We start from the raw sequence: 22,946 nt of genomic DNA on the forward strand, positions 1-22,946 counted from the left end.
AGAAACAACAGGTTGCCTTCCATTATTTATTCTTCTTATCATTTTCAGTAATTTTTAGTTGGGAATATTGCCATCCAGTTACAGAGTACATCTCCCAGTCTTCCTTGTAGCTAGAGGTGGCCCTATGACTTAAGTTCTGGCCAGCGAGATATAAACAAACTTTTTGACTGGAACTTCCTGGAGGACTCCTGAGAACAGAGAGGGCATGGCCATCCTCCTCCTTGCTGGCTGGAATGCAGTAGTAATGCTTGGAGCTCAAGTACCAACCTTGGACCACAAGGTGAAACACCAAGAATGGTGAAGCACGATAAAAGGAACTTAGTACCTCATGAGAGTGGGGTCGCTAGGCTAACCTTGGACTGCTTAACTCCAGACATCTTTAGATGCAAGAAAATACACTTTTATCTTGTTTCAATAACTGCTACTCATATATGCAACCGAACTAATCCCAACTGAGACATGTCTTCAGAGCTATCTATAAAGTAAAGAAGAAAACCATTCCTGTCAGTTTATGCCATTCTGTTGATAAGGATTGGCTCTCAATGACTCCAGGCTATTTCCAAAAACTAATCTAACCCACAAGTAATAAGGAGTTACCCATCTCTGATCACATCAAAAAAGTATGCATGTTATGAGTTCCTAAAATGTTGGGATATATATGCTGTCTGACAAGGTGACTTTCTTGAAGAGGATAACACAAATTTGAATTTACAAACCTAGCATATTTGCTGTAAACACACACACACACTCTCTCTCTATCATCAAGCCCCCACTTGAAGACAGTTAATAATTTCAAATATATCCATTACAGAGGTGACGTCAAGGTCCAAGATCTAAAGACACACTGAAATTGGGTATCCCAATTTCATGTTTTTAAACTGGTAACAACAGAATATAATTCCATCTATTCCTCATTTATTCATTTAGCAACTATTTAATGTGTGCTGCACCTGTGTGCCAGAGAGATGCACGCAGAACCAGTGCCAATCCTGTCCCCAAGGAATGGACGACACAGCAAGTACAGGAGTGAGTGGAGCTGCCTGGTGTTTCCTGGACTTCTGGGTGCTGGGGAAGGTTTTGTGGAGTTGAAAGTGGAAAGATGAGCAAGGGAGGAATAAAGAACATGGTAGGCGCAATCACATGTAAATGCTTGTAAAAGCAACGGGGTCACTATGGGTGCAAGGGCTGGGTGTTAATGAAGAAGGCCAGAGACCACTGCTCAGGGAGGCACCGAAGGCCTGTCCAAAAGGGTTTAGCCCAACTGTGGATAATATGAAACCATGGAGAGTTTTAGGCAAGGGAACAACATGGCCAGATTTTCGTATCAGAAAGGTTATCTGGCAGTAGTGCAAGGGGCATGATGATCAGAGAGGATAGGGCTGAAAGGAGAGAGGGACCAGGCTGGAAGAGAGCAGACTTCCAGCCTATGTTATTCCCACAAAATTCACGTCGTATAATAGATCTGTGAGGTTCAATAAAACTGGCTAGAGAAACAACTCTCACATTCCTGCTCATCAGGCGTGTGCCAGCAGTATTAAGAATACACCCATCTCGGAGCACTGAAGTCCCTGGAGGTTGCTCTTCAGACATCACCATCACCATACTTTGTCATTAGAGGAAGGAAACACTGATTGAGAATCTTACCGTCATCATCAGAGACTAACTGGGGGGACCAACATCTACTTGCAGAATCCCTTTCCCTGACAATTTAAAGAAAACATTACATAAAATGATGTGTAATAGACATTAAGATCAAGTAGCTATTAATGCAGTAGTAATAACTCAAGAATGTTGAAAAGAACAGAAAAATGTCCCTCTGCACTTGCTTGCAAATGGTTGTACCTAAATATCAATGTCGGGCTTTTCCAGGATGAGAAAGAAAGAAAGAAAGAAAAAAAAAAAACTTGACAAAGTACTTATAGACATATTCTGCATTTCCCACACATCTGAACAGTGGTCCCCTGAAACCTCCCAAAGGAGTGAGTGAAATTGTATCATCCAGTCAGTCAGTTCGTGCCACAACCAATACACAGGCTGGGGAAGTCGGGTTTGTTTCAGGGGTGGGAGCTATTTCCGAAGGAACTTCAGTAAAACCAACCAGGAAAAATCATTTTCTTTACATACAGAGTAACTTCTTAAAGGGATCACAAATCAAGGGGTTCCTTTGTGTTAAATGATGCAAACTATGCATAAACACATGCTCTATGCGGGAGTAGCAATGGAATGTGATAGGGAGAAAAGGGGAAGGTCAAAAGGAAAGGTGATGTGTTTGTAAGAGGACGAACTGTGTAAATAAGCATTGCTCCAGAGATGGCCACCATGCTCCCCTCACTGAAGCACAACCTGAAAGAATCTGGGAGGCAAGCAAGAGAACTCGAGCAAGTGCGGGATTAGAGTCCCGGAGCCAGCTCCAGAAGCCTGCTGTAAATTTTGTCTCATCTCAATGTATATAAATATTATTAGTGTTCAGGACCATTAAGGGATTTCTTGAAAAGCCCCGGGCAGTGTGTCTCGCCAGCAGATGGATGGCTGTTCCATGTGAGCGCCAAAACTGAGAATTTCATCTAGTACCAAATTTCCATTACAGCGCTATGGGGGAAAGGAAGGGACCCTCTTCTCTGGCTTCTATGAATAAACACATTGAGTGCGATTAAAGGCATTTCAGCTTTTAAAAATACGAGGAAAGCAGAAGCTGCTATCAACTAACAAATATACAGAGGAAAAAGCAAACTGATTTTGCCCATGAGATCTTTCTATTCCTTGGAATTCTTAGTGACCAACAATAAAAACAAAGGCCCATCTAAACTGTCGGAAAAGCTAACAATATGTCCCACATCCACCGCTAAAAGGATTGCTTCAGGGTCGCGATCACATAAAAACGAGGCACTGCATTTAAAAGCTCGTTCTCTTCATTTTTTTTTTTCCTTGGGGGGAGAGGAAAAAGAGTCACACCCATCAGCCTTTAACTCTCTCCTTCTCCAGAGTCCTTGAATGCATCAAATTATTTCTAGAGTTTTTTAAAAAACCATTTGTTTTTGTTCTTGCCAGAGTTTTTTTTAAAATAATCATTAATTTGGAGAAACCATTTTTAAAAGCACACCATAGGCCGGGCGTGGTGGCTCATGCCTGTGATCCCAGCACTTTGGGAGGCCGAGGCAGGCATATCACCTGAGGTCAGGAGTTCAAGACCAGCCTGCCCAACATAGCGAAACCCCATCTCTTACTAAAAATACAAAAATTAGCCAGGTGTGGGGGCATGTGCCTGTAATCCCAGCTACTTGGGAGGCTGAGGCAGGAGAACTGTTTGAACCCAGGAGGCGGAGGCTGCGGTGAGCCAAGATGGCACCACCGCACTCCAGCCTGGGCAACAGAGCTAGATCACGCCATTTTACTCCAGCCTGAGGGAAAAGAGCGAAACTCTATCTCCAAAAAAAAAAAAAAAAAAAAAGGAAACTCACCCTCTTCACAAGGAACAAAAAAGGAAGGGGGGGGGGGGGTCACTTGGCCATACAATATTTTACAATGCAAACAATTTTATCCGCGATAATTTCTAGAGGAAAGAACTTATTTCTGTAGATGTTCAAATAAGGTAAAGCTTCTGAATCAAAATACAGATGCGTTTAGGGCCGTCTCAGCTGTTTCTGGGTTGCCCTAAGGGACACACCACTGTTCCATATAAACACAGGGAGGCTTTCCCTAGCAGGCATGCATCCTTATGCAGGAGTATTAACTGCTCCTAACTTCATGAAAGTGAGCTTCAACCTCCAAAGTGCATCAGAGAGACACACATGGTCCAAAGAGATTTTATGATTCTCTTGCCTTGCCAGGAGAGGAACTGACCATCAGACAACACAAGGAGGAGAAGGAAAGGGAGAGGAGGGGAGGGCAGGCAAGGGGCTCTAAGTCAACTGACATACAGGGTCCTCCCCCAGTCTGAACAGGAGTCCACCCAGGCCATGGGCATTCTTCTCCAGAAAGGACTTAGCTCAGCTGAGGGAATGAGAAAGGCTTCTTTCGATTTTAGCAGTCAGGCCTCAGGTATGTTACACCCTATAGACCTGGCAGGTTCAGGACTCAGCCCAGCCCTCCCAGGGCTCACAGCCTGAGGACAAGCAGTGGGAATATGAGCCAGTAGCAAGCAAAGGGCAGATTAGGGCTGCTTGCCAGGGGAAGGGACTTCCAGGCCAAAGCTGGAAAAGTGAGTAGGAGCTAGCAGGTGCATGTGGATGTTGGCAGAGCCAACAGAGAGTGTGGGCCAAGAGAAGCAAAGGAAACAAAGAAAACCTCGGCACGACTGAAGGATGGAAGCACTGGGGACAGAGGGGAGGGGAGACTGGGAGGAAAGATGGTGTGCCCCGAGGTAGGAGAGCCTGGAACAGTCTTTTAATCCAGCAACAGGAGTTTGGACTACTCTTAAGAGGAAAAAGACTATTTTAAGCAGGAGGCACATGATCAGATGTGCATTTTAGCCACAGCGACCCAGATCAAGTGCATATGAGGAAAAGAAGGGTAGATTCAAGATATGTCCAGGACCATTTGGAAGGGTACAGAACCTTTTTTTTTGAGACGGAGTCTCGCTCTGTCACCCAGACTGGAGTGCAGTGGCGCTATCTTGGCTCACTGCAAGCTCCACCTCCCAGATTCTAGCCATTCTCCTGCCTCAGCCTCCCGAGTAGCTGGGATTACAGGCGCCTGTCACCACGCCCGGCTAATTTTTTGTATTTCTAGTAGAGACAGGGTTTCACAGTGTTAGCCAGGATGGTCTCAATTTCCTGACCTCATGATCCGTCTGCCTTGGCCTCCCAAAGTGCTGGGATTGCAGGCGTGAGCTACCGCGCCCCGATGGGTACAGAACTTTTCTTTTGAGGGGTACAGAAAGATTAGCTCAGTCTAGGATGTGTTGTTTTTGTGTACACATCCAAACGGAAATGCCTGGCGCGCAGTTTGTATGGATGCAATCAGGCGCAATCTGAGCTGGAAATGTCCTGAAGTGTGGTCAGCAGATGGATGGAGAGGAGATTGTGGGTGGGGTGTGGGGGAGGTCTGAGGATGCCCGGGGGACCCAGGACAGATCCCAGCACACACCGTGGCCAAGGCTACCACTGTTCACAGGGGCCTAGCAACCCCCAGCAGAGTCTTCACTCCTTTAGAATACCCCACTCCTTTAAAAGAAATGTGCTCCAGTGGATTACAGTATATTCATCTGTGAATTCCCAGACCCATGTTTTACCCTTCTCTCTCCCCAAGTCTAGGTAACAATAATAATGTATTTGTGGAATTATCTGGAGCCTTGTGAACATGGTACCGAGGGCCTAAAGGCAAAGAGTTTTCAACCAAGGGTTGGTCCTTGCTGCCTTCTGTCTGGTCTTCAAACTAACCAGAGTGACAATAAAAAGAGCCCCTCCCTCAGGGGCTACTTAGGAAGCCTGTGTGCCCTGCTGCTTTTCCAGGGAGGCAGAGGCAGCCCAGCAAACACTTTCGACAGAAAGGATATCTTTATTTCCAACACCCACGAATGACCGCAGAAGGGCTCAGGGAGCCCATGGCTGGCACAGGAGGAGGACAGCCTGGCCAGGGCAGGCGCTGAGTCCACTCAGCCGACAGGTGTGCCACCATGCTCTCACCTCGTAAAATAATCTTCAATCAGCCCTCGCTTCTGTCCTCTCACACATACTACTCTCCACCTCTATCACCACAGTGAAGAACAGAGCGATGGTGAGCACAGCCTTCTCAGGCTCAGAGAGCCACTGTATTGTACCTCGGCATATTAGTTTGAAGTTCTCTAAACAAGTCTGCTAGTTTGGAAAAGGAAGCTTAGTTGAAAATGCTTAGACCCATGAGGTAAAACCAAATGCTGCACATACACACAGTAAAGAAATATTTTCTCAAAATGAAGACAAGAGAATTGTCAAGCTTCTGGTCATCCTAAGGAATGGTTAAAGAAAAACCCCACTGAGCCACTGCCTAGAGATTCCAGGAAGAGTTTAAAACAACTTCCAAACAGGTTTCTGCCTGGAGCTGCAGCCATTATGCAGAAGCAGCTATGCATGGCAAAAGAAAGCTCAAGTGGCAAGCTCTGTGTCTTAAACATTCACAAAAGAAAATCACATCGGCAACATGTCTCTTCTCAATGCCAAAAAGAAACAACCTCATTCTAGAGAAAATATCCCACTACAGTAGTTAGACCCAGAAGAAACACTTTATGGTCAGAATGGAAGATATCACAGTTTGTCTGTCTGAACCTAAATAAAAAGGTTTTCAAGAGAACCAGCGTTTTGGGGGTGCACCCAGGAGCACACAGAAAGGTACACCAGAACGAACTCTCAGTGTGTGTGGCAGGGCTGATTAGTCACAGGGCTGGACCACACCTTTCTGAACCTGTTAAGACAGAAGGCCTGAAAGCTCTCATTTTCTCCCAAGTCCAGTGTGTGCAAGGAGATCTTGCAGTCTTTGAAAGGGGTTGATTTTGACTCTGCTGTCTTCCAAACAGGAAGAAGCCTAGACAAGGGTGAACTTCCTAAAGTACTAGGGTATACAGAAGGGGCAAGGAGTTACGGATTTTCAACCCTCGTCACTGTCCCTGTTCACTCTCTTCTACATTCCAGTCCCTCTGAGGTGACACTGGGTTGCAGGACTGCTTTACGACATGCAAAAACAGGCAAGCAACTTCTAGGGCTATGTTTACCAGCCCAGTTACCTGGCCCAGTTTACCAGCAACAAGTACTTATGCAGTCCTTTCTCCCTTTCATCCCATCACAGATTCTTAGATTTGAAGAGAAATTTAGTTATCCATCGCATACTGATCTAAAGCACTTCTTTACAAAAACCTGGGTGACCCTTCAAACAAAGTCTAAGGGAACTCATTACTTTCCAGGAAGTGCTACTCCACTGCCAGATAGCACTCATCTTGACCAACTTCCTCCATACACATATTAAAAATGCGCTTTCCTGTACTGGACCCTCCTCAGCCCTCATGCAGGCATCTGACACACAGGGGAAGTGGGTGCTGCTTTGTACAGGTCAGACTTTCAAACAATATTCCAAGATGATGGTCATGGCTTCCCTCTGAAGACCTTACTCAGTCACCACTCATGCAACATGCCCCAGCCCTATTCTAACAGTACAGAGGCAGTCTGAACAGTGTAGAATATGACAGAACGAAAAGACAACAATGCTCTTTTTTGCCCAAAGCAGCTTGCTTGTAGTTTCTCTGTATGATCTTAAGAATAACTATCATCAAACATAGCTGGCTCACTCTGAGCTTCTAGTCACCTGAAATTCCTAGGTCTTCTTGTTCAGAGAAACTACTCAAATCTCTACTATATGAATGTAATTTATACTGGAGATTCTGAATACAGGACTCTGTATTAATATACAGTTAATATTCACTAAGTATATTCCATGTGCCTTACAATACATTAAGCATCTCACATACATTTCTGCATTTAACTTAATCCCCCTAATGATCACAAGGGGGCGGTATCATTATCCTCATTTGTAGATGACCAAATGGTGGAACCAAGAGCACACAGCTGTTAAAAACTGCAAACCTGGGCTTGGAACCCAGATCCTCCTGATTGCTGATTGCAGCCTCTTTCCCCACTGTGTTTATGGTGGTACGTGGTTGCAGCATGTCTCTATTGTCTAAAACGAAGGGGCGGCCAGGCACAGTGGCTCATGCCTGTAATCCCAGCACTTTGGGAGGCGGGTGGATCACCTGAGGCCAAGAGTTCAAGAGCAGCCTGGTCAACATGGTTAAAGCCCGTCTCTACTAAAAATACAAAAATTAGCTAGGTGTGGTGGTACGCACCTGTAGTCCCAGCTACTTGGGAGGCCAAGGCAGGAGAATTGTTTGAACCTGAGAGGTGGAGGTTGCAGTGAGCCGAGATCGCACCACTGCACTCCAGCCTGGGCAACAGAGTGAGACTCCATCTCAAAAATAAATTATAAATAAATAAACAAACAAACAAACATTTAAAAAAATAATGAAGGGCTATGGGAGTTCATCTCACGCTACTTTTCCATTTGAGCATGCATCCAAAAAGACAGCACCCTTTTCTCCGCCACACTAAGAGGTGTACCACTTAGTCTGAAGGACAAAACCCAGGAAATATGACACTCTGGAAAAGAGTCAGGCATCCAGGTGATGCTAAGGAGATAACATGAACCCACTAAGGCCTTCTTTATTTATTGAGTTCCAGCAAATGGAGCCCTCAAGGACTTTTTTTTTTCTTCTCTGCAGAAGTGTGCACACAGAATTTTCAGTCTTGCTGAGCTACATGAATTGATGAAGAAAATAAACTCTCATTATCTAATCTCATTAGTAAGACTTGTTTGGGTAGAACTGGCTCTGTGGGTCATTGAGTCTTTCTGGGTCTTGTTGTTCTATCTCCTGATAGTACAGTCATTTATATATATGGTTATATTTGCCCTAAGGAACATGCTGCAGTAACTGCCTCTGATGAGAGGAGCTTCTGCTTCAGTTGTTGCAACTGAGCAGTGACCCTTGCTGATAAACCTGTGGATTTTGGTATCTGTGGGAGGTCCCAGAATGAATCCCCCATGGGCATCAAGAGAAAACTGTCTATGGTACCAGTATGATATCTTACAGGCTGTCAGGCTTGTGAAATTAAAGAACAAAGTCTGTTGTGGAGAACAAGAAAAAATGTAGTTCTACGCACACCATCCCCTTGGTGGTACGTATAATCAAGGGTCACAGAAATATTCAAGTTCCAAGTAGATTCTCACTGCCTGGGACAGAAGGCATGCCACAAGGTTTGGCTGCTGAATGTATCTGTGAACACTCAATGAGCAAAAGAAATAATCGTCTGACAGTGCCCATTGGATCACTTAAGCCTCCGGAACCAACATGCAACACTGGGCAGAGTATTAGGAAAAAAGAAAAACAAACAAACACCACAAAAAGGGCAAGCAAGAAACCAGAAGGAGGAAAGTTATAAATAGCATCATTGTTGAATAGAGGTTTTGAGAGCTAATTAGTAAGGGTAAAGAGAGAGAAGCCGTCAATGCAAAGAATTAACACAAAGGCTGAGAAGGAGGCTCAGGAATCGTCCTCTAGCTGGGCTGTTGGGATGGTATAGGTTATATGATTTTCCCCCTTCCTTCACACATTTTTTACAACAGCTTTACTGAGATCTAATTCACATACCCTATAACTCACCCATTTAAAGTGTACAATTTGGTAGCTTTTAGTATATTTACAAAGTTGAACAAACACCACCACAATTAATCTTAATATTTTTATCACCCCAAAGAAAAACCCAACATTCATTAGCCATGTTTCCCACCCCCTTTCCCTAGGCAATCACTATTATATTTTCTGTCTCTATAGATTTGCCTATTCTGGACATTTTAAATGAATGGAATCAGACAATAGGTAGTGTCTTTTGTGACTGGCTTCTTTTACTTAGCATAGGTAATGTTTTCAATATTTATTTCTGGTGTGGCATATATCAGTACCTCATTCCTTCTTCTTTTCATTCATAAATTTTGACTTTCATGATTCATATCATGGGAAGATTAGCCCTGTAAACCTTTCTATTAATGTGTAGTGATAAAATCACAGGTACACTGGTCACAGGTTGGTGGAGAGAGGCCCTTCTGGATCTCAGAATCTATCTGCATTCTAGATTTATTTGAAAGGAAAAAGGATTTGGTAACTATATCAAACTGATTAAATTGTGCCATTCTTTGATACCGGGAAAAAAGAGAGACATCCAATCTGCCAGGGAATGTTCAACCCCCGTGTGCCTCCCCTCTGCTCCAAGTCAGCAGGACACCTGCTCTAATGATGGAGAATAAAATAGTGGAATGAGCCTCATCTTTACAGAAATGCCTGGCAGAGGAACTGGATGCTGTATCACAGAAAGCCTCCTTAGATGGCAGCAAGGGAAAAGCAAAGGAATAAAGTCCAATATTAAGAAGGGGCTGGGGGTTGAATTTGACCTTCTACTTCTTTTACTATCACTGCATTTTTATAAAACAATATTCTTTTAAAAAATATTCTAGTGTACTTTGAAATCATCCCCAAATTCTTTCTTTTAATCTCATATTCAACGCCTATTTATAAATTTGGGAAAGAGAGATAAGCTATAATGGTAACAAAAAAAAAAAAATCAAGGACAAAGGCAATGAAGAACACTGGATTGGGCCCTGCTCTGGCGTCCTGGCACGAGGTCATCATGGGCCAGGTTTCTTCACACATGGACATACAGTGTCTCTCTCACAACCCATATCCCCTGCATCTTTTTTTTTTTTTTGAGACAGAGTCTTGCTCTGTCGCTCAGGCTGGAGTGCAGTGGCACAATCTAGGCTCACTGCAACCTCCACCTCCCGGGTTCAAGCAATTCTCCTGCCTCAGCCTCCCAAGTAGCTGGGATTATAGGCACCCACCACCACGCCAAGCTAATTTTTTGTATTTTTAGTAGAGATGGGGTTGGTTTCACCGTGTGAGTCAGGATGATCTCGCTCTCCTAACCTTGTGATCCACCTGACCTGGCCTCCCAAGGTGCTAGGATTATAGGTATGAGCCACTGAGCACGGTCTTTTTTGTTTCTTTCAGGAGTCTTTCACAAATAAGAGAAATCACTGCAGAATGGGTGACTATTCTGCAACTCTTCCCAAGTGCTGTGAGCAACAGGCATATGTACATAAAGACACCCATCACTTAATACTGGCTGTCACAGATGCTTAAATGGACAGGGTGGAAAAAATATCCTTTTCACACACTTAAAAGTTACTTCAAGTTATTTTAAATTTGGAACTGTTTGTATATTCCTTATAAGTTTATAAAACTCACACTGTCCCTCCATGACTAACTAAAGTGGAATTGAGAGAGTATTCTATATTTATAACTTGACTGGTTGTTCGTGCTTACAGCCCTATTTCCATTCTCTGTTACTGTACACAGAGTTATGTGAGGTATTGTGGGCTCCTAAATGTTGCTGATTTCCTAACAAGGCAGGCCTGTGTCCCATAGGGACAAACTGGGGACTGTTTTGACCAAGTGGAGGCCAAGCTCAGAGGGAGAGGCCTCCAGCTTTGTGGTTTTGGCTGCATCTCCTAAAACCAGTGTTAGGGCCCACTTCTGGGCAATTACATGGCTTACTGATGTTGACCAAAGTATCAATGCTACCGATACACTGTCTATTACACATACCCTTAGAAGCTCAATGTTACACAGCTGGAGCTGCAAATGTCACTTCTGCCTATTTTGGTAGAAACTGTTAGTCCAAAAGGTGTAATATTTCAAACACCTATGCAAAAGCCCCTGCCACACACATAATCATTTATATCAACATAATTTAAATGACTAAACTGAAGACAGCCACTTGTAGGGAAATTACTATTTAGAGAAGAGTATGCAATGTTTTGGATAAAATTTTGTCAACAGCAGCAGAACTATTTACCAGGACACTGTGATAAATGTACAAGGTACCTGGGGAGGTAGATTTTTTTGTAGTACCTGTGGAACTTAGATTTTTACCTGCACACCTGTATATGCAAATCACAGTGAAGCCTCTTCACAGGTGCTGAGTAAATTGAACGAGAACAGCTCCTCCAACGCCACCTCCTTAGTAGGATACACACCTATTCAGTGACCTCACAATTTTGCACAATCACTTGTGAAAAGTCTCTTTTTAAAAAATGCTTTTAGAGGCTACGGCACATTCTTTGACAGAACCTCAAGAGTAGCAAATTTTTGGAAAAAATGGCGCTAGTGCCATTTTTCTTTCTTTCCTAATGTCAGAAGCGGAAACAGGTATCTCATTTCAATTCTGTGGCTGTTGGTGAGGCTGGATTATCTGTTTCACACATCTCTTGGTCATCTGCATTACCTCTTGCATTAACTTCTCTTCATGTCCTGGGTCCATTTTCTTCCTTGGATCTTAAGTTTGTATTATATATTTAAATTTGAGCTCTTAAAGAAGTACATGCTTTTTAAACGGAGCATTGTGCCTTTAACACTTTTGTTTTAGATGGCTTGGTGATAAAATGCCTTTATGTGTAAGTCAGTTTCTCTCTCTCCCTCTGGGTCCCTCTCCCTGTCATAATTAGATCTGCCAAGAAGCATGGACAGCAATAGCTACAGATCAGTAACCTTGAAACTTGTTTATTTCTTACCTTTCCAGCTTCTCTGGTCACCTCTCCTTTGATCTGGTTACTTCCTGATGGCACACTTTTGGACTTGTAAACATTTATTATAGAGTATACATTATGCTTAAATGCTATACTACTCTTTTCCATCATCAAATCTGATTGCTGGCCTTATCTCCTGAAGTTAAAGTACCTTTTACACTGTGCAGAAATCACAAGAGATCAACTAGACTTTCAAAGTAAACTCTTCTCCAGGATGGAGAGCGGAACAGAGTATCCCAGATAATCACACATTCTGGTTAACAGAATTACCACAGAAGCCTTATGAGAACCAGTTTTTTTTGGGGAACTGTACCAAAGAACACTCCCACCTTCAAAAATATATGGAACTTATATTTAATCTATCTGATGATTCAAAAGTGCCTCGGAAAAAAATACAAATGCAAAACTATCATCTTTGGAATGTTCTCGCAAAGATTACTACTAAAAACAAAACCCAGACCCTTGCCATTCCCACAAAATTCTGTTGGCTCATATTTTATTTTGCTTAGTTTTTATTTTTGTGGGTGGTAGAGGGGCTGTGCACTTGATAAAAAAATACCAACCTTGCCAGAATGCATTAAAAGTGCTAAAATCCCATCTTGGCAGTACAAATCCAATCATAGTGGCAACTCTCATTTCCTCAGTTTCAACTAGGGAAAAAAATCTGACCCCATACTTTATAAAATGTGGATGAAGGATTTCAAAGTTCAAAACTCTCTCTCTTTTTTTTTTCTTAACTCTTAATAGTTTTCTTTTTTTTGTAGATGATAGGTAAAACTGGGTTCAAATGAAGAACACAGACATCCCATGAGTAAAATCCTATTTGAAAGAGTGAATTTCATCTGTAAATGCCCAATGGAGATGGCCTTCCAGAAACCTTCTGCTTTTTCCAATTAATTAGGAAACATCTGAGAGTAAATTCTTATTTGATCCCTGAGCCATTAAATATCTACTATTATTTCCTGGTTTTAAGTATTCGGTTCATTCCAGACTATCATGCAAATTATAAAGTGAATTATTTTGCTGCCAGCCCACCCAACATCACTTATAGTTCTAGGAAAGCTGGAACATGAAGCTAATTATGACAAAGCCTACTGTTGCTAAAAAGTAGGGTGGAAAATTCAAGGGCTTTCCCTTCAGATGTAGTGGGTATGAGGCCTGTCATCCATTCCATGCCCTGGCAAACTATCTGACCACTCTGGGCCAAGGAGGTCAGGCTTAGAGAGTCCTAGGATGGTGCCGCAAGATACAGTGGGCTTCTCCTCTCTTTCTGCTGGAGAAGCCTTCATCCCACCCCACAGCCTCATCTTTTAATTGCCTCTCAGACATTAGCTGATTTTCAGGGATCAAAGGAATTTGCTTTGAAAGATGAAGGAACTTAACACTCAGAATAACTATAAAATCAAATCAAGCAGGGCAGCTCTGCAGTGGAAAGCATACGTGATTTTTCATTCCATCCTTGGTCTGAACACTAAAGCCATTCGCAAAAAAAAAAAAAAAAAATAAGTTCATACACACAAAGGAGTCAAATTGCACGTAAGCCCCAGTAACTGCCCATGGATTCACATGCTTTGCAGACCATGAGAATGTATAAAGTTTACTTGCTAAATGAAGGGATCAGTAGACAGCAACTTGTACAACACATGACTGTGCTTCCCAAATTAACTTCCTAACCCTTTCCCTGAACACTGTAAAAACCCAAACTGGCCAAGTCACCTAAAAAAAAAAAAGAAACCAAAAGCAATCTCAAGCACAAATCTCTTCTTCAAAAATCTTATCCAACATTCTGGACTTGAATAATCTGAAAACAAGGATCTGAAAATGTTTAAGTTTTTTTTTTTTTTTGTCTTCTTCAAAGAAATAAGCTTTGTAGGAACTTCCTTGAGATTCATGTCAAAACAACTGCTGTCTCCCGAGATCCCGGAGCATCCTCATCCTGGAGCCGAGGGCCTGGGGAGGCCACAGTGCAGAAGCCGCAGTGCCACAGACCAGCGTGCAGCATCCCTGAGGGTGTGTTTGTGTTTTATTCACAGAGAACAAGTACTGGCAAGTGACAAAAAAAGAACATGTTTTGCAAACAATCAGTGTGACCTGAAACCCAGGGTAAAGGCTGAAGTCAGCATTTGTTCACTGCAGCACGAGCCAGGCTCTGCAATGCTTGTTAAATAGAGCACTCTGAAGAAGAGAACTCTTCTCAGTTTCCCCCATTCACCCAGAGGACCTGGGAAGCAAGGGGAAAAGGAGGGCCAACTCCTCACCCCCAAGCTAGGCTGTTTCACTTTGTTCTACTTCACTGCAGAGAAAGAAGCAGGGAGCATCTTTGAAATTAGATGAATGCTGATTTATACAACAATTACTTAGGATGTTTGTGATTAGCCGACCTTGCTATAGATGCCATGTTACCAGTGATTTTCTGTGGTGGAGGTTTGCCATTGTTTACTCTTTTATTTACCAACTTCTGGCCTAGGCATCACAGTGGGCACCTTCCCCCAGACCCGGCTGGGCCCAGCGCCTGTGTTCTGTGTTGGAAAGGTTTTATATATATATAATTACATATATATATAGAAATATATGTAATTTTGGGGGCCCTGTTCCTTGCACATTTATACTTACCTCATTTTCCCCATGTATGTATTTGAGAAAATGCTAATATATAGAGGAAAAAATGGTTCTTAAAGCTTAAATGTGTGGTTTTTTCCATTCCATGGGATTCACATTGGTTTGTAGCATTTAACATAACTAGTATGTTGTATTATATATATGTGTATACTGATCAAAATTTTTAACAGATTTGTACTTTTTTTTAAAATGAAAGTTGCTAGTTCTGCTTGACCAAGTAGTGCAATCATTATTTTCAAAAATATTGTTGCTGATTTCAGAGGGATATTCACTAATAAATGTATGATGTATACCAAAAAAAAAAAAAAAAAAAAAAAAAGAAAAAGAAAAAGAAATTAGATGAATGCCCAATGGAAAGGGTCATCAGATTCTGGAGCTGAAAGCAACTCAAGAACATGACATCCAGTCAAATGTCTTCATTTGGCAGATAAAGTGAAGACCAGAGAATCAAAGCTATGAAAGTCACACCACTCACAAGAGTTGGGCTAAATACCCAGGTCCCCAGCCTCTGAGCCCAGGGCTCTTGTCACATCACGATGTCCCCAGCTCCCCTACTTCACCGAAAAGAAGAGATCTCTCAGTCTTTAAAGCATATGACCCCTTTTGACAAACAACCTACAAATTTTCTTTAATATTGTTGGAAATGTTGAAATGGACTGCCCTCTTCCAACTTCCAATTCTGAAACTGCCTATTGAAAGCATTTTTCTCCCCAACTGCACTTGTTTCCCACCCCCCCAAACAGACTTCTGCTAGTCTAAGTAAAGCCTATGAAATGCTTTCCCCCCCCCACCTGCACTCTCCTTACTCCTATCTAAATAAACAGCACCCAAACTTCTCCTTAAGTCCACTTTTTTCTTCTGCTTCAGAGATGGGAAGACTTGCTCTTCCGAAATTACCATTCTCACCCCATGCAAGAGCTCTGCAGGGCCACCAAAGATACATTTTGAACCTGTTACTTCCATCCTCCTGCCTGCCCTGTCCACATCACATGCCCATAACTCCTCCCTCCCTCAACCCCCATCCTTTGAAATTTCTAAACCCCTGGCAGAGGAAGCGCCGCAGGGCTCTTAATAAGCTCAGTCATGCTCGAAATATCTGTTTCACCCACGAGGTATGGTAGGCAGCAGTTCTGACCGGAGCACACATTTAGAGAAAAGATTATCTACTTCCAAGACTCAGTATTTGGAATTCCTAAAAATGCCACTTATTCGTTTTCATTAACATACCTGTGAACTTGCAACAATTTTGAGGGTTGAAAGGATACCATCTGTAATATCCAGCATCCACCTACACACATGGTAACAGCAGCAGGTTAAGAAACCGCCTGTTCTGTTGCTGTGACCACAGAAAGATATTGCATATTGCAACTCTCTTTGCCCTGGAACTTGCAAAACTTACAGGAAATCTTCCACCACCGACACAGAAAATCCACTGCCAGAAAAATGAAGTGTAAACACTTTATATTAAATTAGCCAGGGGCTTAAAGAAATAACATCCCAATCCAGTATTTTCAAATTCTGGCTCACTTTCAAGTTTTATGGTGCACACAGGAGCAGAGGCACAGCAGACACATGACTGCCTTCTGTAGAATGTTTTGCTTTTTCGATGAAGAGAAATAATCTACTAATTAGTATACAACTCAAGCTACCAAGAGAAAGCAGCCAGCGATCTTGCTTCCTTTATGTGGGGTTTCTTGTTTATATCTTTACAGTGGACTAGGATGGCCATCAAGAATACAAGTAGATTTACCTGAAGAGAAATCTTGAAGCTGATCCTAAACTTATTGGAGATTTTTTTGAAAAAAGTATCAATGAAAATACAGAAAGAACAGGAAAAAGTGGAAAATGTTGATGTGCTTCAGGTTATTATGTATAATATGCATCAGTAAGTCTTGTGAGATATCCTATGTTAAAAAAATTTACCAGCTGCTAACATCGTCATTTACCCCCAACCCCTCCCACTGAGGCAGCTTTACCCTTCAGGGTGCACATCCCCTGAAGTGGCCCCTTGATATCCTTGGCTTGCCTTCAGGGAGGAGGGCATGATGACATGAGGTAGCATTCCTCTGCACATAAACGGTGTCAAAACTATATTAAAAAGTAAACAAAACTACCAGTCCAGAAGCTATGCTGGCAAAATTTAAAGCAAAAATTTCAAAACAGCCCACGCCCATTTATATGCCAGCCTGGCTGCATTTTTAAGGGCCCAAGTCATGTCTGTCTGTCTTTTTTTTTTTTTTTTTTTTTTTTTTAATTGGATTTAGGGAAAGTCAATGTTTAAAATTTTAAGATGCTTAAGTTCATCCTCTGTTTAGGAAGCAGAGCATGGGGAGGGCAGGCTGTGCCCATGCAAGAACATGGACTCTCAGGTTAGACTGAAGTAAGTTTCTATCCCAGCTTTGTCATTTATTGGCTGCTGTGTATCAGAGGGACTTGTTTTCCTCAGTATACACATAAGACAAATTTCATCTGTGCTACTGGTATAAGATGAAATATGGCAAACCATGGAACTATATTGAGTATGTCTCCTGGCGGACCTTAGGTACTCTTTAGACATTAGCTACTGTTATTATTTGATCCCGAGACTGAACTTCTAGTCCTGACTCTGCTATTTCTGCCTGCTCAGCTGAAGTGTACATGGGGTAGGAGAGATGTCCAGTCTCACAATATGACCTGCTGGTCTCTCATCCTTGGAGGTGCCCAGTGGACTATAATGTGCTGGGAAGCGGGCAAAGGAGGAGACCCCAAGCCATGTCTCTGATTAGATCATATACTAGGGATCCAGAGATTTAATTTCTAGGGGAGGACTATATGGCAAAGGAAGAAAAAAATATCGTAAGACAAGATTCTAAAATATTTCAAATTTCACCACCACTGCTCAAATAAAAATATTACAAATTCTAGTTTTTCAGTACTGTTCTTAAATCCATTCGCTGGAAAATAACCTTCATTTAGTGCAGGTTGGACATGGGTTTACCTAAGACATCATTTGAAGGCCCAGTATAGTTCAGATGCTATTTTGAAGGGTCTTCACAGGATGCAGGTACCTACTGGGGTAGGGGAGGTAGGGTGGGATTTCCAGTGACTTTATTTGGCTCTTCAAAACACAAACTCCCAATGCAATGTACTCCTAAATAACTTTATTCAACCTTTACACAGTGATATCGTTTGGCTCTGTGTCCCCACTCAAATCTCATCTTGTAGCTCCTATAATTCCCACGTGTTGTGGGAGGGACCCAGTGGGAGCTAACTGAATCATGGGTGTGGGTTTTTCCCTTGCTGTTACTAGTTAATACGTCTCACAAGATCTGATGGTTTTAAAAATGGAAGTTTCCCTGCACAAGCTCTTCTTCTCTTGGCTGCTGCCATGTGAGATGTACCTTTCACTTTCCACCATGATTGTGAGGTCTCTCCAGTCACATGGAACTGTGAGTCCAATAAACTTCTTTCTTTTGTAAATTGCCCAGTCTTGGATATGTCTTTATCAGCAGTGTGAAAACGGACTAATACACAGATTAGATGAAAACTCTCTGTGCGTAGCAAAGGGATCCAGAAGTTCCTTCCTCTGTGGTAAGGAAAAGACTTCCTACAACCAATAAAGAAAGAGGTGAAGAAGCAAGTCCCTTGTTATTAATTACTGGGCTGAGATTGAGGTGGGTGAGGAGTAAATACCATGATGATACCAAATTTTAGGATAGGCATCCTGAAATGCTCAAATAAATGGACAATGCTAAATAACTCTATTCAACAAGGTTCTGCAACTAGTTCCTGCTCTCTGGTTCAAGCACAGGTTACTCAAAGTTAGGGGTTCACTGGAACAACTTGGAGGCTAGCTTGAGAGCTGGGTCTAAATATCTGTCATTATGACTTCCCAGGTCAAAGGAATCTCTTCCTGGATCAGTGGGCTGGACATCTGAGTTACAAGCAAGAACATACACAGGCTGTTTTCTGTTTGAAAAGAGCACTGGCTTTGTGCACAGGCGCCCTGGGCCAGCTCCTGGGCGTGGAGGTGGCAAGGACAGCCAGCTGGCTGGTGTAGCCATCAGATTGCCCAGTTCTCACGCCTCCTGCACCTCCACTATCTAAGACCCACTGCTTCACAAAAAATCATCCTGGTGCCAGTGCCATGGGAACATTCCTTCACCCTTGCTCCATCACTCAAGGCCACTGCAATGGAAGGCAGTTATGTCGGGAGTACATTGCCCACCTGTTTTTCTCAGATTTCCCCTCTCTGACCCTGTATCAAGGAAGATGCATTCATTCATCCATTCGGCAAAGATTTCTGTAATTTCCTGGTACCGGCACTCTTAAGCTTTGGGATGTGGCTGTGCCTGTCTGTACTCCAGGTTCAATACAGAGTGGCGCTGATATTACTAAATCATGATGGAGGTACACAAACACACATACACATGCACATCTTTTCTCTCCTAGTCCCTGCTCCAATCATACTGGCTGTTTTCTTTTCCTTGGAAGGAAGCAGACCATTTCCTGACTCTGGGCCTTCACACATGCTGCTCCATCTGCCTGGCTTATGCCTCCCTGCACTCTCGACCCGTTCAGAGATGCCTTAATGACCTGCCTGCTGGATGTCATCGTTCCCAAGAGGTTTCTCCTGACTGCCCTCTCTGGGTAGGTGCCATTCCTGCAGCCCCATCATTTTATGATAGCATCCCTCCCATCTCCTTCAAAGCACTGATCACGTTTACGATCGAAGACTTATTTTTGTTTTTGGCTAGAGGACTAGGTGGAAAGGAGAATGAGGAGTTACTGTTTAACAGGTACAGCTTCAGTTGCATGAGATTAAAAAGAGTTCTGAAGATAAATGATGGTAATGGCTGCAAAACAATGTGAAAGTTCTTACTGCCACTGAACTGTACATGTAAAAATGGTTAGATGGTAAATTTTATGTTATGTGCATTTTACCACAGTTTTTTAAAGACTTATTTTTAGGTTTACTGCCTCTCTCTCTCTCTCTTCTACTAGTGTACACTGCATTAGGGCAGGAATACTGCTTTTTCATTGTGTTCCCAGGGCCATGCTCAGTATATACTTGTAATGCACACATTGTAAGCTCCTTGCAGGACACTATTCCTTATTTTTATTTGCCTCACAGCTCCTCCCAGAGAGCCTTACACAAAGATAGAGACAGGTGTTAATTTAGCCCTGGACGACTACACAGGCAAACTTTCCAAAAGCAAAGCCCTTGAATTGTATATAAAATGAGCGGGAGGCAGGTGTGCACATACAGACTTTAGGGTGTCTCTTCTTTTGCCTTGGCTTATAAGAATCTCAAGGGAAGCTGGGCGTGGTGGCTCACGCCTGTAATCCCAGCACTTTGGGAGGCCAAGGCAGGCGGATCACCTGAGGTTGGGAGTTCAAGACCAGCCTGACCAACGTGGAGAAACCCCATCTCTACTAAAAATACAAAATTAGCCGGGTGTGGTGGCATATGCCTGTAATCCCAGCTACTTGGGAGGCTAAGGCAGGAGAATTGCTTGAACCCGGGAGGCGGAGGTTGTGGTGAGCCGGAGATCAGGCCACTGCACTCCAGCCTGGAAAACAAGAATGAAACTCCGTCTCAAAAAAAAAAAAAAAAAAAGAAAAGAAAGAAAAGAAAAAGAATCTCAAGAGAGCCAGATTCCAGGAAGAATAATCTTCCTTCTCATGTGACATGGTCGTTGCCAATTTGACCATACAGGTCCTGTGTTATCCATGTGGCATGCGGTGTTTTGTTTTGTTGTTTTTTGTTTTTGTTTTGTTTTAAATTGAAAGCTGTCTCAAAATCTCTTTGGAATTAGGCAACATATAAATGGAAAGCAAGGAAGTCCAATAACAGAAGGGAGTTTCCTGGCAGATAAGTACTTTCCTATGTTTCAATAGTCAATTGTTATTAAATAAATAGATGATAACAAGAATAATACGAAAAAATATTTCCTTGCCCTTTCCTCGAAAAAGAAAAAAAAAAGGATAAAAATCTGAGAAACCTCTTTTAGGAGATGAGGAATAAAATGAACCAGAGCCCTCTGGCTTCATTTCTTTGCAGGTTTCCCCAGGAGTAACCCAAAGAAATAATTTAACCTATGCATAAGCCCAGCTCTCTTATAGGTAACACTTGCTTCTGGGCAGACTAAAAACTTGTTAATGAAAATAATTCTCTCTCAAGGGTGTGAGATGAGTAAAAGCTAAAGGTACTAGCAGGGAAGGGAACAATGAATGTTTAGTAGTAGGAGGAAGGTACTGAACATTTATGGGGCACTCATTGCTACATGTGCTAAGCGCTTGGCATACACTGTCAGATTTAATCTGTGCGACAAGCCAAAGAGGGAGGGCTTGCTGTTCCCATCTTCAGAACCAGAGCCTGAGGCACAAAGAGATAGAGTGTGTAGCTTCCCAGAGTCACACAGCTTGAAGAAGACAGAGTTGGAATTCCAACTTGGGCGACCTGACTCCACGGTCAATGCTTCTAACCAACAGGCTACAGTGCACCTGTACGTGTCAGAGTTTTCTAGCGTAATTCTTGTTAACTCATAGTAAGGAATCAGCATTATTTCCCCGGACCGAGGGTCTAAGAGGCTGTATCTTGCCAAGAAAACAGAACTCATGTACTGATTGCCAGGAGCTTGCATAAAGCTCATTTCTATGCCTTAAAGATCTGCCAGGGCCATTCTAAAGGACCAAAAAAAAAAAAAAAAAAAAAAAAGAGAGAGAGAAAAAGAAAAAAAAAAAAAACACAATAGATTTGGCTTTTTTTTTTTTTTTTGGAGACTGGTTCGTACTCTGTTGCCCAGGCTGGAGTGCAGTGGTGCCATCACGGCTCACTGAGGCCTGGCCTCCATCTCAGCCTTCCGAGCAGCCAGGACTACAGGTGTGCACCACCATGCTGTTTTTTGTTTTTGTTTTTTTGAGACAGAGTTTCACTCATTCTTTTGCACCAGCTGGAGTGTAGTGGTGCAATCTCAACTCACTACAACCCCCATCTCCTGGGTTCAAACACTTCTCTAAGTAGCTGGGATTACAGGCAGGTGCCACCACGACCAGCTAATTTTTGTATTTTTAGTAGAGACGGGGTTTCGCCACATTGGCCAGGTTAGTCTTGAACTCCCTACCTCAAGTCATCTGCCCGCCGTGGCCTCCCAAAGTGCTGACATTAGAGACACGACCCACTGAGCCTGGCCTGGATTTGGCTATTTTAAAAAGTGGAAACTTTACTGCTTCAAAATATTTTAACCTAACTTCAAAATATTTCTCAATTATTCCTACTTTAAAAATGCCACAATTCACACAAGTTGATAAAGCACAGAATTAGTACCACATCAAACATAGTGTTTAATCACAATGGCTTTAAAAATATATAAAGTCAAAAAGCTTTTAAGCTCTTATTAGTTAAATATTTGTTCATTTAACACCTGGTCTACCCGTTTGTAAGGCATGCCAGGCAATTGTGAGGGCTAAGAGACATACCCAAGGCGCGGTCAGATGCAGGAGATATATACACAGATAATGATTCGTGGTAAGGATTCATGTCATAAAAGATGCCTATCAGGAGAACAAGAACACTTCTAGCCAAGAGGCCCACACAATGGCAAGGCATGTGCAAGGCAGGAGTGTGCAAGTAGTGACTTTAAAAATAGGCAAAGGAGCCATGGGGACCCAAGACTGGGAGATGGTAGGGGTGGGGCTTCTCAAATTTATATGTTTCAACAGAAAATTATAAATCACTACTCATAATATATAACTTAAAATTCTTAAAAATTAGCTCAGTGCTTTTTTGCCTTTAAGAAATACTTTAATTAAACAAACCCAATTTGTTTTAAAACGTCACAGAATGAGGAACAGAAAGCGGCTTTTGTTGCTGTGCAAAGTTGATGCCTATGGATCATCTATTCCTAAAGTTGTTTAGAATGGGTTATTTCTCTCTCTCTCTCTTTCTTTCCCTTTCTCTCCTGGCACAAGGAAGTTTTACACCATCTACAATCCCTCCATTAAATTTAAAAAAATAAACAAACCTCCATTGTGAGAGGCGCCATTGGTGTCTGCCTCCTTGTCTTCCAGTCACAAAAGGAGAGGCGGGCTGAAGAACAGCCTCACTGCTCAGGATGTCATGAATTTAAAAAAGTGTAGCAATGGTGCTTGGCCAGACAGAGTGGAAAACAAAGCCTCAGTCATTT

The 22,946-nt window shown here is 42.5% G+C and overlaps 1 protein-coding gene across 4 annotated transcripts in view; it reads right to left on the bottom strand.

Moving 5' to 3' along the window:
* Positions 1-22,946, bottom strand: part of IGF1R (insulin like growth factor 1 receptor) — a 316,842-nt gene that overhangs the window by 76,584 nt on the left and 217,312 nt on the right. Inside the window, exon 1 of one of the 4 annotated variants that reach the window (XM_023220872.1) lies at positions 22,785-22,802. The exons of the other annotated variants lie outside the window; for them this stretch is intronic. The gene's annotated coding sequence lies outside the window, so the exon portion shown is untranslated. Of the gene's footprint in view, positions 1-22,784; positions 22,803-22,946 lie in introns of those variants that run through there. 4 annotated transcript variants of the gene reach the window in all.

Source organism: Piliocolobus tephrosceles, chromosome 6 (genome assembly GCF_002776525.5).
Source record: "Piliocolobus tephrosceles isolate RC106 chromosome 6, ASM277652v3, whole genome shotgun sequence".
In the NCBI taxonomy this organism is placed as follows: domain Eukaryota; kingdom Metazoa; phylum Chordata; class Mammalia; order Primates; family Cercopithecidae; genus Piliocolobus; species Piliocolobus tephrosceles.